Source organism: Corythoichthys intestinalis, chromosome 22 (genome assembly GCF_030265065.1).
Source record: "Corythoichthys intestinalis isolate RoL2023-P3 chromosome 22, ASM3026506v1, whole genome shotgun sequence".
In the NCBI taxonomy this organism is placed as follows: domain Eukaryota; kingdom Metazoa; phylum Chordata; class Actinopteri; order Syngnathiformes; family Syngnathidae; genus Corythoichthys; species Corythoichthys intestinalis.
Window position 1 is genome coordinate 23271026 of NC_080416.1, and position 14970 is coordinate 23285995.

The 14970-nt window shown below is 37.0% G+C and overlaps 1 protein-coding gene across 3 annotated transcripts in view; it reads right to left on the reverse strand.

Moving 5' to 3' along the window:
* The window catches only part of tuft1b (tuftelin 1b), a 40804-nt gene that overhangs the window by 9443 nt on the left and 16391 nt on the right, over positions 1 to 14970 (reverse strand). Inside the window, exon 1 of one of the 3 annotated variants that reach the window (XM_057827429.1) lies at positions 13281 to 13630. The exons of 1 other annotated variant lie outside the window; for it this stretch is intronic. The gene's annotated coding sequence lies outside the window, so the exon portion shown is untranslated. Of the gene's footprint in view, positions 1 to 13280; positions 13631 to 14970 lie in introns of those variants that run through there. One more of the 3 variants, XM_057827430.1, reaches the window with a different exon arrangement.

The following is a 14970-nucleotide window of genomic DNA, read 5'->3' on the forward strand; positions in this document are numbered from 1 at the left end:
CGGTAGCTCTACGATCAAAGACTCTGTGTAAGTGAGAGGCTGTTCTCGGCAGCGTAAGCGTCAAAGCGTGAGTAAATTTGTGACGCTATACGAGCATGAAGCAGAACAACGAGTTTGGGTGTTCAAAAAAATAAAAATGAAAAATAAAAAATCACACATCCTTCCGATGAGAGTATTGCGCATCCGCACATCGCGATGACGATGTTCAAACGATATATCATTCGGGCCTAATTGTCATTGACATGATCTTCAAAGATGTGTTATTAGAAGGAAGGAATATTGGAAAAAGCAAGCTAGCGAAGCATAAGTAATCAGTAGAGATGTCCCGATCGATCGGGTCCGATCACGTCATTTTAAAAGTATCGGAATCGGCAAAAAAATATCGGCCATGCCTTTTTTTAATATATATATATATATATTTTAAATTAAATCGTTTTCTAATTGTATTTAACGTTACAGACATAATATGTTACACTTATCCAGAGTCTTTAGTTTAGGCTCAAGGTAGGGTTATCAAATTTATCCCAATTACAGCGGTAATTAATTATTTTAAAAAATGTATCACATTAAAATATTTAACACTATTAATGCATGCGCTACACAACCCACTCACACATTGTCGCGCTCCATCTGTAATGGCGCCGTTTTGCCAGTATAGAGAGCTAAAAGGCAGCATAAATGAGTAGAGAGAGTTTAGGCAGCCTTTAGTACCTTATTTTAATTTGCTAAGACCTTATAATCCCTCTACCTACATTTAGAAATATCATGGGAAGCAATGTGGGAAAGCAAAGTAACAATTGATCTTTATTTTAACACCTGGTAGTCTCCCATCGCAGAGAAGATATATCAATTGGTAGCACTACGCATAGTCGTGGTTTCACTTGTCATGGTTCCACTTCCCATCATGCATTGGGCATGGCCTTCAGTATCAATTAGTGAAAGCTCAACAAATACACTAGATGGCAATATTTAGTGACAATATACAAAGTCACAAGTCTTTCTATCCGTGGATCCTTCTCACAGAAAGAATGTTAATAATGTAAATGCCATCTTGAGGATTTATTGTCATAATAAACAAATACAGTACTTATGTACTGTATGTTGAATGTATACAGTATATTCGTCCGAGTTTTATTCATTTTTTTCTTAATGCGTTGCCAAAATGTATATGATCGGGAAAAGTTATCCGGAATGATTGGAATTGAATCGGGAGAAAAAAAAGCAATCGGATCGGGAAATATCGGGATCGGCAGATACTCATACTAAAACGATCTGGATCGGATCGGGAGCAAAAAAACATGATCGGAACAACCCTAGTAATTAACATAAGAGCTAAGCCAACGTACTAATGTAGTATAATAGCACTGACTGTGGACCTAATACGGTCATCAGGCTTGATACCAAACATTAAAAAAAAAACATTTTGGCCCAAGCCTTGATAGCAATTATTTCACATTCAAGTGAGTAGGCTATGGAGTAATTTAGCGCTCAAAGGGAAAAAAAATACTTTGTATGTTTTCAAAAAATGTATCGGTTCAGTACTGCTATAAGCTGATACCACACAGCCAGGTAAGCGGAATCTCTACCGAGAAAAACATGCTATCGGTGCAGTGTTGTTTTCGTCAACGAACAATTTTTTTATGACGATGACGTCACAATGACACGTTGAAAACGTGTCTTGGGAGACTAAAACATAATGAGATGGATGCCAGTTGTCGTCTGATGACACGAGAACGAGATGAAAATACGCCATAGTTTCTGTCATAAATTCACAATATGTGTGATATTTTCTTATTGTATGTGTAGTTAGAACGCCTTTAGCAGTGTTTGGTCGTGTCTCTCATGTGACGTTCTGCGCCTAACCCCACCCCACATACACGCTTACTCGTGAGTAACTCTGTGCCCATTCCAGGCTCATTTTGTGAAACATATGCATAAGGTGCTGCTTGGTAAGTTTTGCTTTCTTATCTTGGCTAGATATGCCATGTTGCTCTCGCCTTTAAAGGTCTGTGCTGAGTGATCATCACACACTAAATGTAACTTGTAGCATTAGCATAGCATTTGTATTAACATAGCGTTCGCGTTAGCATTAGTATTTAGCGTGGTGAGTGTCGTCTTAAACTCTTGGAAAACGTTTTACATAGTTCTTGGCATCCAGGTGAGTTTAATTAATTGAAAATAATGTGCTGTTTTCCGGCTGAGTGTGTATTATTGTCATGAAAATGGTGATGTCCTTGAAGACTCTACAGTTATGTGGTCGTCTGTCATGTTTAGTGCTGCAACGATTAATCGATTAACTCGAGTATTCGATTAGAAAAAAGATATTCGAATTAAATTTTGCTGCTTCGAGTATTCGTTTAATTTAAGTGGCGTTTTAATTAGAGATGTTCGATTGGGTCCGATCACGTCATTTTCAAAGTATTGGAATCGGCATAAAAATATCGACCATGCCTTTTTTTAAATCTATATACAGTATATTTTTTAATTACATCGTTTTCGAATTGCATTTAACGTTACAAACATAATATGTTACAGTCTTTAGTTTAAGCTTATGGTAGGGTTATCAAATTTATCCCGATAACGGCGGTGATGAAGTTTTTAAAAAATGTATCACGTTAAAATATTTAACGCAATTAATGTATGCGCTGCACGACCCACTCACGCATTGTCGCGCTCAATCTGTAATGGCGCCATTTTACCTATATAGAGAGATAAAAGGCAGCGTAAAATGAGTAGAGTGAATTTTGGCAGACTTTGGAGCCTTTTTTTAATTGGCTAAAGCCTTACAATCCCTCTCCCTACGATTAGAAACATCACGGGAAGCAACGAGGGGAAGCAAGGTAGCAATTGATCTTTTTCTTAACACCTTATGTTATTTCCCAATGCAGAGAAGATATATCAATTGGTAGCACTGCGCACAGTCATGGTTCCACTTCCCATCATGCATTTGGGTATGGCTACAGTATCATTTACTGAAAGCTCAACAAATACGCTAGATGGCAATATTTAGTGACAATATACAAAGTCACAAGTCTTTCTATCCGTGGATCCCTCTCACAGAAAGAATGTTAATAATGTAAATGCCATCTTGAGGATTTATTGTCATAATAAACAAATACAGTACTTATGTACTGTATGTTGAATGTATATATTCGTCCGAGTTTTATTCATTTTTTTCTTAATGCATTGCCAAAATGTATATGATTGGGAAAAATTATCGGGAATGATTGGAATTTAATCGGGAGCAAAAAAAAGCAATCGGATGGAGACATATCGGGATCGGCAGATACTCAAACTAAAACGATCGGGATTGGATCGGTAGCAAAAAAACAACGGAACAACCCTAGTTTTAATGGCTTATTTTGAAAGTGTTTGCATTTAGTTTTATTGATTTGGGTGGATACACTGCCTTCTAGTCTGCCTCATTTCACATTGCTGAATCCAGGTGCTCCCTGTTACGACCAACATAAGCTACGTTTTAGTTTGAGCTTCTGTTTTTTTTAATGCATTCGTTATTTAGTCTATAGGTATTTTTAGTCTATTTTTGTGGAATATGAGTCTGAATCATTTGTTAAGAGTTTTGTTAAAAAAAGTTAGCATTTTATAGCATTTAAACTAGTGGACTTTTGCTATGCAAGTTAGCCAATTGTTCTTTTGTTGTACATTGATCCTCATTTATTAATTTTTTTCTAACGTTTGAGGCTCAGCTCAGGTAATTAAATTTTTCATGTTCCTTATCTGATTATTCGATTATTCGAAATAATGGTTCATCGATTAATCGACTACTAAAATAATCGATAGCTGCAGCCCTAGTCATGTTCATTCGAAATTTTTGGAAACCTTATATTTATTCATGGACTAAAACCTCTGTAGTGTAGAGACCAAAACATTTTGAGAATTGTCAACTAAAACTAGACGAAATTTGTCTGAGTTTTCGATGACGAACACATTTTGAAATGACTAAAATATGACTCAGACTAATAAGTATTTTCGTCCAAAACACTGAGACGAAAATTAAAAGGGCTGCCAAAAACAACACCGCATCGGTGCAACACCAGCTAATAGATAAATTCGACACCTTTTGATACATATTAGTCTCAGCTACTCTCACGAAAATATAATGAACACCTGTTGTTGACCAAACCGCATTTAACGACAAAATAAAAAGAAAAATTCACATAGCGTCATGTCTAAAGCTGCAATACCACCTGAACAAGCAGCCAACAGGTGGATTTTCCCTTACTAAATACTTCTTTTAAATGTATTTACACAGTTGACATCAACACATTGAAGGAGGATAATCCTATTGGGGAACGCCCATCTTATTCTCAAGCAAAGAATGACTTAACTTCTCTCTTGAATGTGCTAAGAAAACTTACCGTTGGTGCCGTGAACAGGTGTTATGTAAGAAGTCTGTCTGACTTTGCGCTATAGCTTTTTACTGACTTAAGTTAGAATATTGCTCTGTGTAACGTGTTGATAACGCCCAACGTAAAGAGGTGGAAGGTGAACTCGGGGCAGTTACTACGTCACTCCTCAATATGCCCAAGAAAAAGGCATCCATGCTGGTATTCGTGCCTGAAAACTGACATACAGTACAGTATAATCTGCATAGTTATTTGTGTTTTATTAGATTTTTTTTTTAATGTCAAATTTTATTAGTAATATGTTAGTAAAGCTTTTTAGTAGGGTTGATGGTTGACCTACTTGAGTACAGGGTGTGAGTACTTTTTCCTCCTCTGTGTTGGTTTGAAACTTAGCCGGATTAATAATAGTTATAATTTTGTGGGCGGGAACGCTGGAAGCACCAAATGTAACACAAACAAAAATGTTCTGTTGCCGTGTTTGCACGCGGCTATTTTTTCAGGCTCCACAGCCAAGTGTGAGTCGCACACCACACGGTTCATAAACTCCAAGAGGGTCTTAAATCACCCAAGTTACATCACTTGGCTGGAAATGTCAGCAAAAGCAGGTTTCGCACCACACCGCCGTACACTAAATTACCGTGGACGCTCGGAATGACACATTCCCAAAATGCCGCGTGAGGTCGTTAACTTCAAATGTAAGCCTTGCAAAGTTGAGCGCTAGGCTAAGAGTAATTAGCCGTAAAACACGTTGACATTAAGCGGAGTGGGGGGACAAGACAAATTGCAAATTAGCTACTTGTTGTTGCTGTTAGACCACAAACAAAACAATGATTCAAACTGCGGAAAAACAGACGTCAAAATTACCTACGAGGCAAACAGACGGGTGTTATATCATAACATTAGCTGCTCGGGCTAGCAAGGCAGTCGCTGGCTGACTTACAACACGATTACAGTTTTTTTAATTCAAATATTATGACTCTTGTATTAATTTTTTAAAAAATTTTTATTTTCTTTACTCATCCCAGACAGCTATGTGTTTTTTTTTGTGCATAATTTTATCTTTATTATTTCTTTCTTTGAAATTATGACTTCTCATACCATGACATTGCATCATGTGTTCTTGTAAAAAAAAAATGTTTTCTTCTGGAAAATGATGTCTTTTTGTGTGAAATTTAGAATTTTTTATAAAATTGTCAGAAAATTTTAAATGTTTTTATTAGTACTGCAACGATTAACTCGAGTAATTCGATTAGAAAAAAACTGACTCAAATGTTGCTGCTTTGATTATTCGTTTGATTAGACTGGCGTTGTAATGGTTTGTTTTGAAAGTGTTTTGATTCAGTTTTATTGATTTGGGCGGATACAATGCCCTCAAGTGGCAACAGTGAATATGACATCAATCATTTAACATGGCTGAATCTAGCTGCTCCTTGTTAAGACCAACATAAGGTAAGTTTATGTTTGAGCAAATAAGTTTCTTTTATGCATTCGTTCTTTAGTTTCTAGGTTTATTTTGCCGTTTTTTTTGTGGGAAAATGTGTTTGAACGATTTGTTAAGAGCATTGTTAAAAATAATTTTTTTTTTTTTTTTTAAAGCATTGTATAGCATTTAAGCTAACGGACTTTTGCTATGCAAGTTAGCCAATGTTCTTTTGTTTTACTTGGATCCTCATTTAGTTATTTATTTATTTTTTTTAACCATTTGATGGCAAGCTCAGGTATTTTAATTTTTATGTTCCTAATCCAATTACTCGATTATTTGAATTAACTAGTTCATAGATTAATCGTTTGTTTGTTTGTTAAGCTTGTTTGGTCATTTTTTAATAGGGTGCCATTTATGTAACCAGTAAAAATTAAGCTGTATTTTCATTAAAGTTGGACAAATACTCATTCAACTTATTTTTACAGGCTCTTAAATTCTATTTTTTAAATGTAATTATTGCTGGTAATTTTGCGATGTCCCCAGTGTCTTTCATTCAAATTCAGTCTATACAATACATAATACAAGTCGAAAAAAATCCAAAATAGTTGAGATTTCATTGTCCTGGATAAACTCTTAAATAAAATCTTTAACCGTGTGTGTTTTTTAAAAAAATTAAAATAATTAAATAAATTTAAAAAAAGGATTTCTGTTCGTCTCCCGTGTTAAGTTGTGTTAGTGTCCCTTTAAGAAAATTGACTCTTCTGCGATAACATCACACCAACGGTGGTGAGCAATTTTATTTTTTACCTCCTCAAAAATCAGATTTTGCTTTTTTATGAAGAACATTTATTGTGGTTGACCATAAAATATCCACTCGGTTGAAGCTATATATAAAAAAATAATAATAATAATTGTATTGAATAATTTCAAAAGGTTTAATTGTAAAATTATAGATTTCTCATCAAGAATCCAAAGTCATGCTAGCTATTATGCTAGCAAAGCTAGGCTGAGGACTAACTTTAGCACAAAAATGTCCCCTCTGTTAGTGTCCACTCTGTTGTACCCAAATGGCACCCTATTAAAAAAAAAAGGCTTGTAAAAAAAATAATAAAATAAAATAAAAATAAACATACATATACAATTAAAAATTTTAATCGAGTTAATTACAGCTTAACAATTAATTAATCGTAATTAATCGCAATTAATCGCAATTCAAACCATCTATAAAATATGCCATATTTTTCTGTAAATTATTGTTGGAACGGAAAGATAAGACACAAGATGGATATATACATTCAACATACGGTACATAAGTACTGTATTTCTTTATTATAACAATAAATCAACAAGATGGCATTAACATTATTAACATTCTGTTAAAGCGATCCAAGGATAGAAAGACTTGTAGTTCTTAAAAGACAAGTTATAGAAATTTTATATCAAAACCCCTCTTCATGTTTTTGTTTTAATAAATTTTTTTAAATTTTCAATCAAAAAAGTAAACTAGTAGCCCGCCATTGTTGAATTCAATAATTACTTACACAATGCTCATGGGTGCTGAGGACTATAAAATCAGTCGCACACAAGTGCCAGCAGAGGGCGGCAAAACTCAGAAAAACACAACAAGTACACCTTTCACTGTGCTCTCATTTTAATCTGTTTGAGCGGGGCATTTGTGCGTTAATTGCGTCAAATTTTTTAACGGGATTAATTAAAAAAATTAATTACCGCTCGTTAACACGATAATTTTGACAGCCCTAGTATATATATATACACACAGTATATATATACACTGTATATATATATATATATATATATATATATACACACACAGTATATATATACACTGTATATATATATATATATATAAATATATATATTGAATATCAAAGCATAAAATCACACTATTATTGTCTTCCAAATCTATATCTTATCCTAAAATGTCCATTTCGTTCCCCATAAATATACATCTGCATATGTGGTTCACTTGCTTTTATACTTTGAGTTAAGATTAGAAATAAAGACATTTTATTTTGTAAACTGATTATTCCCATTGCTATGACTTGCTATTGGAACATCTGATGAACTCTATCAGCACTTCAAACTCATTGGCTGCCACTGACAGCGCGAGACGTCCAGTCCATTTGAAGTGGGAGGGTTGGCAGTACCCTCCGACGTCAAATGAATTGGACGTCTACTCAAATAAATGAACACCAGGCGGATCACTGTCAAAGGCATGCTAAAAATCCTGCGGCAAAAACGTTAACGCTCACCAAAATAATGATTGATGAATAAGCTTAATTGCCCGGGTAAAAGAATTGCGGCTTCCCCAAAAGAACACCGCGTATCTTTCACCGCGTATCTTTCCTCGCTGGAAACTAAGCCGCATGCTTTGAGAAACTGTCGGTTGGCAGTCATTGTAAATACTTCGGTTTGAGTGACAGCCAGATGGAATCTGTGAAAATCATCAGCGATGAGGCGGGAAAAGATACCACTTGCTGGAGGGCTTATGTCTGGCGAGCCACACCCTTAGAGGAGTCCACAATGCACAAACACTGCGTTTTGCACGCCCAATGCAGCATTTACAGTTGTAGTGCTTAGTGCACACATGACATCATACACCAATTATGAAATCATCGAACTTGTGGATAAAAGTTTAAGCAAAACAACATGCTTGACAACTGTATGTGCTTGATTCTTGTAAAATTGTATTATTGTACCATAGACTTCATAATGTATTGACATAATACATTCCCCATTCACTGCGTCACGCCTTCCCGAAGGCGGCCGTCCCACACTCCCCTTCATTTCATAGCAGTCGGTCACATGTAGCGTTCTAACGCCGGATTTAGGTTGAAAAAGTACAAAGCTGTACTGCATACAAACAGGAAGGATTCTCTCAGGAGTTATTTGTTTGAGGATTCAAGGTAATTATTATATTTTTTCGTACCGTGAATGCATTTTGAAACGTGAAAAAAAATCAATGGGAGAAATTAGAAGCTACAGCATTGGCATTATACTTCGCAATATTTACGTAAAATAACTGCTAACTGCACGTTTTTTTCCTTTTAACCAAGAATCGAGACTGTTTCACGTCCATGTCTATAAAGAATTCAGGGATTTAAGCATATATTCACAAGAATTGAACAGAAAACGTTATTTGTTTACATATGGCGGCCGCTAATTTGCTTACCGACTAGCATCATTGTTTGCTATATTTACGTAAAATAAATGCTAACTGCACATTTTTTTTGCTTTTAACCAATAATCAAGACTGTTTTACGTCCATATCTATACAGAATTCAGGGATTTAAGCATTTATTCACAAGAATTTTCAACGGAAAAAGGTCTTTGTGTTTCCACTTGGTCAGCTTTGAAGGAGATAGTCCTCCTATGAATCAGCCCCGTGTCCTGTCAATATTATGAAGTGTATGATTGTACCTATTTTACGAATTCAGTTAAAAAAGATTTTGCTTCTGAATGCAATATTTTTGTCATAAAATTGACTTGTTTTTCTGATGTAATATGCAGACTTTCAGAATTTTATCCTATAAACTACCACTGTGTTTCCAGATTGAATTTTTATCATCCTAAAATTCATATTCAGAAAATCAATTCAAATTATTTAAAATAATTGTCGGTAATAAAACCTTAATATTCCAACATTTCTTATCAAATGATGAATTTGCACCTTGAAAAAGATGCTATAATTTTGTAAAATTTAAACTGTAACGTGCATCTTACTAAATCACTTTATTTTTCGGTCTATAATTAAATCATTTTTACAAAATCAGGACTCGTCATGAAAATGTCTAGATTTTAGAATAACATTTTCAACTATTTTAGTGTATTTACAAAACAAAACAAAAACATTACCCTCCTAAACTTACAGGTTCTGCTCTTATCTTGGCATGTGCCTTGACAAACCTTGCTTTCACTGACCGTGAGCAAAGATAAGATGGTAAGCGACAATAACATGGAAATTCCTGTACTTGCGAACACATTAAGGTGCGATTAGCGAATGTTGACTGACATGTGACTACTACGACTACTACTGTGTCAGTGAAAGTGCCATTCAGGATCCAATCATATTTTCCGACGTGGCAGACGTAACCCGTCGAAACACACGTGGCTAAAAAAATTCGCGCTAACAAGCTGCGAGGTGAGTGTGGTTTTTAACATGGCAACTGCGAATGTGGCGCTGAGGTTCGCCGGCCGTAGATCAAAAATTTCTGACAACAGGGCAGCAACAGTATCGCGGCAACACGTGAATTCCAACTGTCTCTTGGTGCAGACAGGACAGATTTTTTTTTAAGCGCTAAGCAACGCGACGAGTCAGACATAACTAGACGATTACGAAGAAATTGCAGACGCATTTCTTTCCAACCGGGAAACTTTTGGAGTAAATTTCTAGGGTGTTTGTTATCAAATTAACATTTTTCGGTGCCATTAATTGGTAATAGACGTCCAATCCATTTCAACTGGGAGGTCTGGCAGCGATCATTCGCTGCCAGACCTCCAAGTTAAAATGGCTTGGACGCTATAATCGTCTAAGGCAGCCACCGAGTTAAAATTAACTTCACTTGTTAAGGTTATTATCCCTAAAATTTTAAATGCACATTAAACCAACACTAGGTAACTTTTCAACCCTCATAAGATATTTTCTTAGCATTTGTGATGATATGTCAACTGACAACTAGTTGAGTGACATCTCTTTTATATCCTGAGGGGGGTCTGTATCCATACGCGGAGTTTAAGGGAGGGCCAGGGGGCATGGCACCCCGGTGGTGGCCGAAAAGTGTCATTGCATGTAATTGACTTTCCTATATATGATTTTAAAATTAAGAGTTTTCCGGTAGAATATTGTCTATAAAAGTTTTAAAGCTACAAAACAAACAACAAGAATGAATGAAATGAACAACTTTTTTTTGTTCTTGTAAGTTAATTTTATTCCTGACACTGCGTTTCGGGGTCATCAACATGTTGTGCCCCCACTGCCCAAAAAGTCAAACTCCTATGACCGCTTTCACTGGAACTAATTAACTTTGAGGAGGGTGGCAGGAACCCTGCCACACAAAAAAACTACAAATTTTCTGACTGCTTTACGGCATACGTCACTTCCCTCTTTACCATTCGTTATGTTGATGCGAACACTGGCAGAGCAACAATCGAGAGAAAAAGTTTTGTCCGAGTAGACAAAAAAAAAAGAAAAAGGGACGCTACCAGGATGAAAGGACAAACAAGAAAAAACATTGGCCCGGTTTTCACTCGCTGGCGTGACTCCCCCTCCAACCAAAGAGTTTGGGTTGGGGGGGTAGTAGGGATGCAACGATACAGTTAAGGCACGGTTCAGTACAATTTTTGATACGATGGACACGATTTTTGATTCGATTCAATACATTTGTTGCTTGTTTTATTTCGCTAACAAGCAAAAATAACATTGCCATCACATAAACATGCATTTTAGTGCATAATATTCATGTGCTTACTTCTTACTGATCTGAAGAAATTTTGTATAAAAGTGCTTAGAACAATCATTACTGCTTGTAAAGTGTGGCGGGGCACACTGTTATCGCTACAGCTGTCTTAGCAGCTAGGTTTGCATGAGCAAAATATCCTATTTGGGGTCCGAGTCCCATCTGTGTCACGTAATGAATTAACAATATTTGCAGAATTATCTGTAGTCACTGGTATGGATTGATTTGGCCGGCTTAACTTCCATTCAGTCATGGCGGTTTTTAATTCATCGATGTAGTATATGGACTGCGTGTCCCATGATCACTCTGGGCTCATGTAGTCAAGGGACTTGGGGGGATCTAACGTAGCACATGTAGTTTGCTATTTGATGATATTTAGTGTGTGTGCGCGAGTGTTGTCGGAGCATTAAAAAAACTTAACAAACGCCACAGAAGTCACGTCTGCTCATTACTGCACAACACCAGCATATGACAATCGACTTTCATGAGTTAATTTGCCACTCATTGTTCATCATGTAACCGTGAGGGTAGCTCTCAGTGTCCCGGGGTATCCAGCTGTCTGTTGTCAAAGCGAGGTTGTTTGGTAGCAGCCAAGCCGGTACAATGTTTTGGCTGACTTTGTTGTAAATATCCGGGAAGACAGTCTTTGTGAAATATGTACGAGAGGGGATAGCATATCAGCAAACCCAAAATGCTGCCACGCAGCGTATCTGTACGACGCTGAAGCCGCCTCCTCAAACTTCTGTCTTTCCTCGCTAGCCATGATTGTCGTGTCTGTTACCTCTGCCACAAACAAATGCATCGTACGTCACTCCAACCTCCACACAGTTCAGGGGAGGACAGGAGGAGGGCTGCTCTCGGGAGGAGCTGTCTCAGAGTTTTTCAAGGCACAGCCCTCAGTTTTCGATGCACCCAGGGCATATTAGCGAGCGCACGCCAGAAAAAATTCGGAAAATACATTTTGGGAGCTTTTCATTTGCATCGAATGTTCTTGTGTATTGAATCGAAGAGAGCGTATCGAACGGTTCAATATAAAACCGAGTATTGTTACATCCTTAGGGGGAAAGGGGTTCAAAATCAAATGCTTTTATTTTCAACATTGTCATATGCTATTGTTTAGCCACAACTGGATTCATTACCTCATTACTATTCAGACAGCTTCCTTAAGGCAAAACACTACTGATTTTGTCCCCGTTTCACTAAAAATCAACCAAAACTGAAAAGTTACGTCGTGTTGCTTTAAATAGTATTTTTTACAACTTTCTCTTCTTGAAGGTGAAGACCCAATATGACAACAGGTGATTTAGTTTATTAATACCATAGCGTTTTTTCAGATATGATGACTCCCAAAAATATTTCTCTTAAGAGCTTTCACTAGATGAAAGCACTTTGTTCTAGTTACTGTATGAACTGTTTTTTTTTTTTTCCTGTCAGTGGGCTCTTTGAAATCTTAGGACCCATTTGCCTATGTTTGCTGAATTGATACACCATTGGACAATTTAGAGCAGCGGTCTCAAACCGACTCCACAAAGGGCCGCAGTGGGTCCTGGTTTTTGTTCCAACAGATCCAGCACAAACAGTTCAACCAATGAGGTTTCTACTAACATAAGCAGCACCTGATTGCAATCAACTGATTACACTTGTAAGAAACCAGATTGGTGAAAAGGTATTTGTCTCGTTTGGTTGGAATGAAATCCAGTACCCCCTGCGGCCCTTTGAGGACCGGTTTGAGACCACTGATTTAGAGCCTTCAATGAAGCAAACATTGCATGTTTTTATAGTACACATGGTAGCACCCGAAGAAAAACTGCACAAGTAGATACCATTAAGAGGTAAACCTGTTTGGCGGACTGGCTAATCACTACTCAGCTATGACAAACATTTATTTTTCCCAAATATTATTGTATTGGGATACAAACGCATCTCGCAGAATTCTACAGAATTTTATAACTGAATTGCAATTGCTGGCTATGATATCAAGGGTAAAATAACATCCATTGTAGTGATATCTACCTGTTCAGAGATGAATACCAAGGTAGTCTTCCCGGCATGAGATGTGATCCAGACAACCGGCGGGAGTGTATGTGTGCGAGAGAGTGTGTATGTGTGAGTCAGAGCGTGGGAAGCCTGCTTGCCTTAAATGGCTGGGTGAGGCTCACCAGCCAGCTGCCCAGCCCTGTTGTCTCTGGATTGTTCCACAAGCCAAGTCGAGCTCTAGCTGTTACAGCGTTTCCTACTGGACGACACTGGTCACTACACTCAAATATAACTTACAGTGAAGTGTATTCATCCGTTGTTGATATAGTAGGGATAAATTATTGAGTAGCAAGGTGACGGGGTGTAAATGGCAGTATTGTGAGGAATGTCTTATGTAAGGTAGATTAATGAAGTCTTTATATAAGACAGGCACAAACACACACAGCGTGGCAGTGTCAACACACAACTCAATGCCACTCAGTTCCCTGGCATTTGTTTTTATATGATTCAACAAGCAGTGCTCTCAAAACAAATAAGCGCATAAAGCTACGCAAACGTTTTCATCATTGCGTTATTTTACCACGATTTCCGCAGCCTTCATTAGCTAAATACTTGTACTGTTCTATAGTTCTGTTTAATAGTTAGCATAACATTTGTGTTGCCAATATTGACTGAAGTCCTAAAGGTACATTTCACAATGTTTGCTGCAAATGTCAAGCTTTCTTTTGTTTGTTCACCACCATGTTTGTGCTGTTATGACAGTAAACCAACCACACAGGGGCATCAATTTTCAACAGCTCATGTTTGTTGACACAAAACAACATCTTTGACTCCTTAATGTGCCGTAATGCAAAAACTCAAAGCACAAGCAGACACAAAATATGCATGTAATAAAGGCAAAGGGTGTTCCCCGAACGTCTTATTCCATACCGCAAATATCCCCGTGACACGACTGTATTTGTCAGGACTCGATAGTGTACTTTCTTCACTTCCTGGACACTTTTTATCTGTTCGTTCACGCTCACAGAACACATTGATGAAATGGCTGAAGGCGGTGGAAACATTGTTGAAGACGCTGAGCTTCATTAAAACATCCCTTTCAAGAAAACATAAAAGCACAGGTGTCCCATTCGAGGAATAATGTACTGTGGGAATTTTTACGAGTAAGAAAGCTGTAAATGTTGGAGAAAAAAAATATGTGAAATGTAGTAAGAGTACAGTGGTATTAAAAAGTATCTGAACCTTTTGGAATTTCTCACATTTTTGCGTAAAATCATCATCAAATGTGATCTGATCTTTGTCAAAATCAGATGAAAACAGATGAAAATACAGTGTCTGCTTTAACTAAAACCACCCAAACATTTATAGGTTTTCATATTTTAATGAAGATAGTATGCAAACAATGACAGAAGGGGGGGGATATAAGTAAGTGAACCCTTTGCTGAAGGACACTTAAAGAGCAATTGAAACCAATTTTTACTAGGGCTGTCAAAATTACCGTGTTAACGGGCGGGAATTAATTTTTTAAATTAATCACGTTAAAATATTTGACGCAATTAATGCACATGCCCCGCCCAAACAGACTAAAATGACAGTACAGAGTAATGTCCGCTTGTTACTTGTTTTTTGGTGTTTCGCGCCCTCTGCTGGCGTTTGGGTCCAACTGATTTTATGGGTTAGTACCATGAGTGAGCATGGTGTAACTAATAACATCAACAATGGCGAG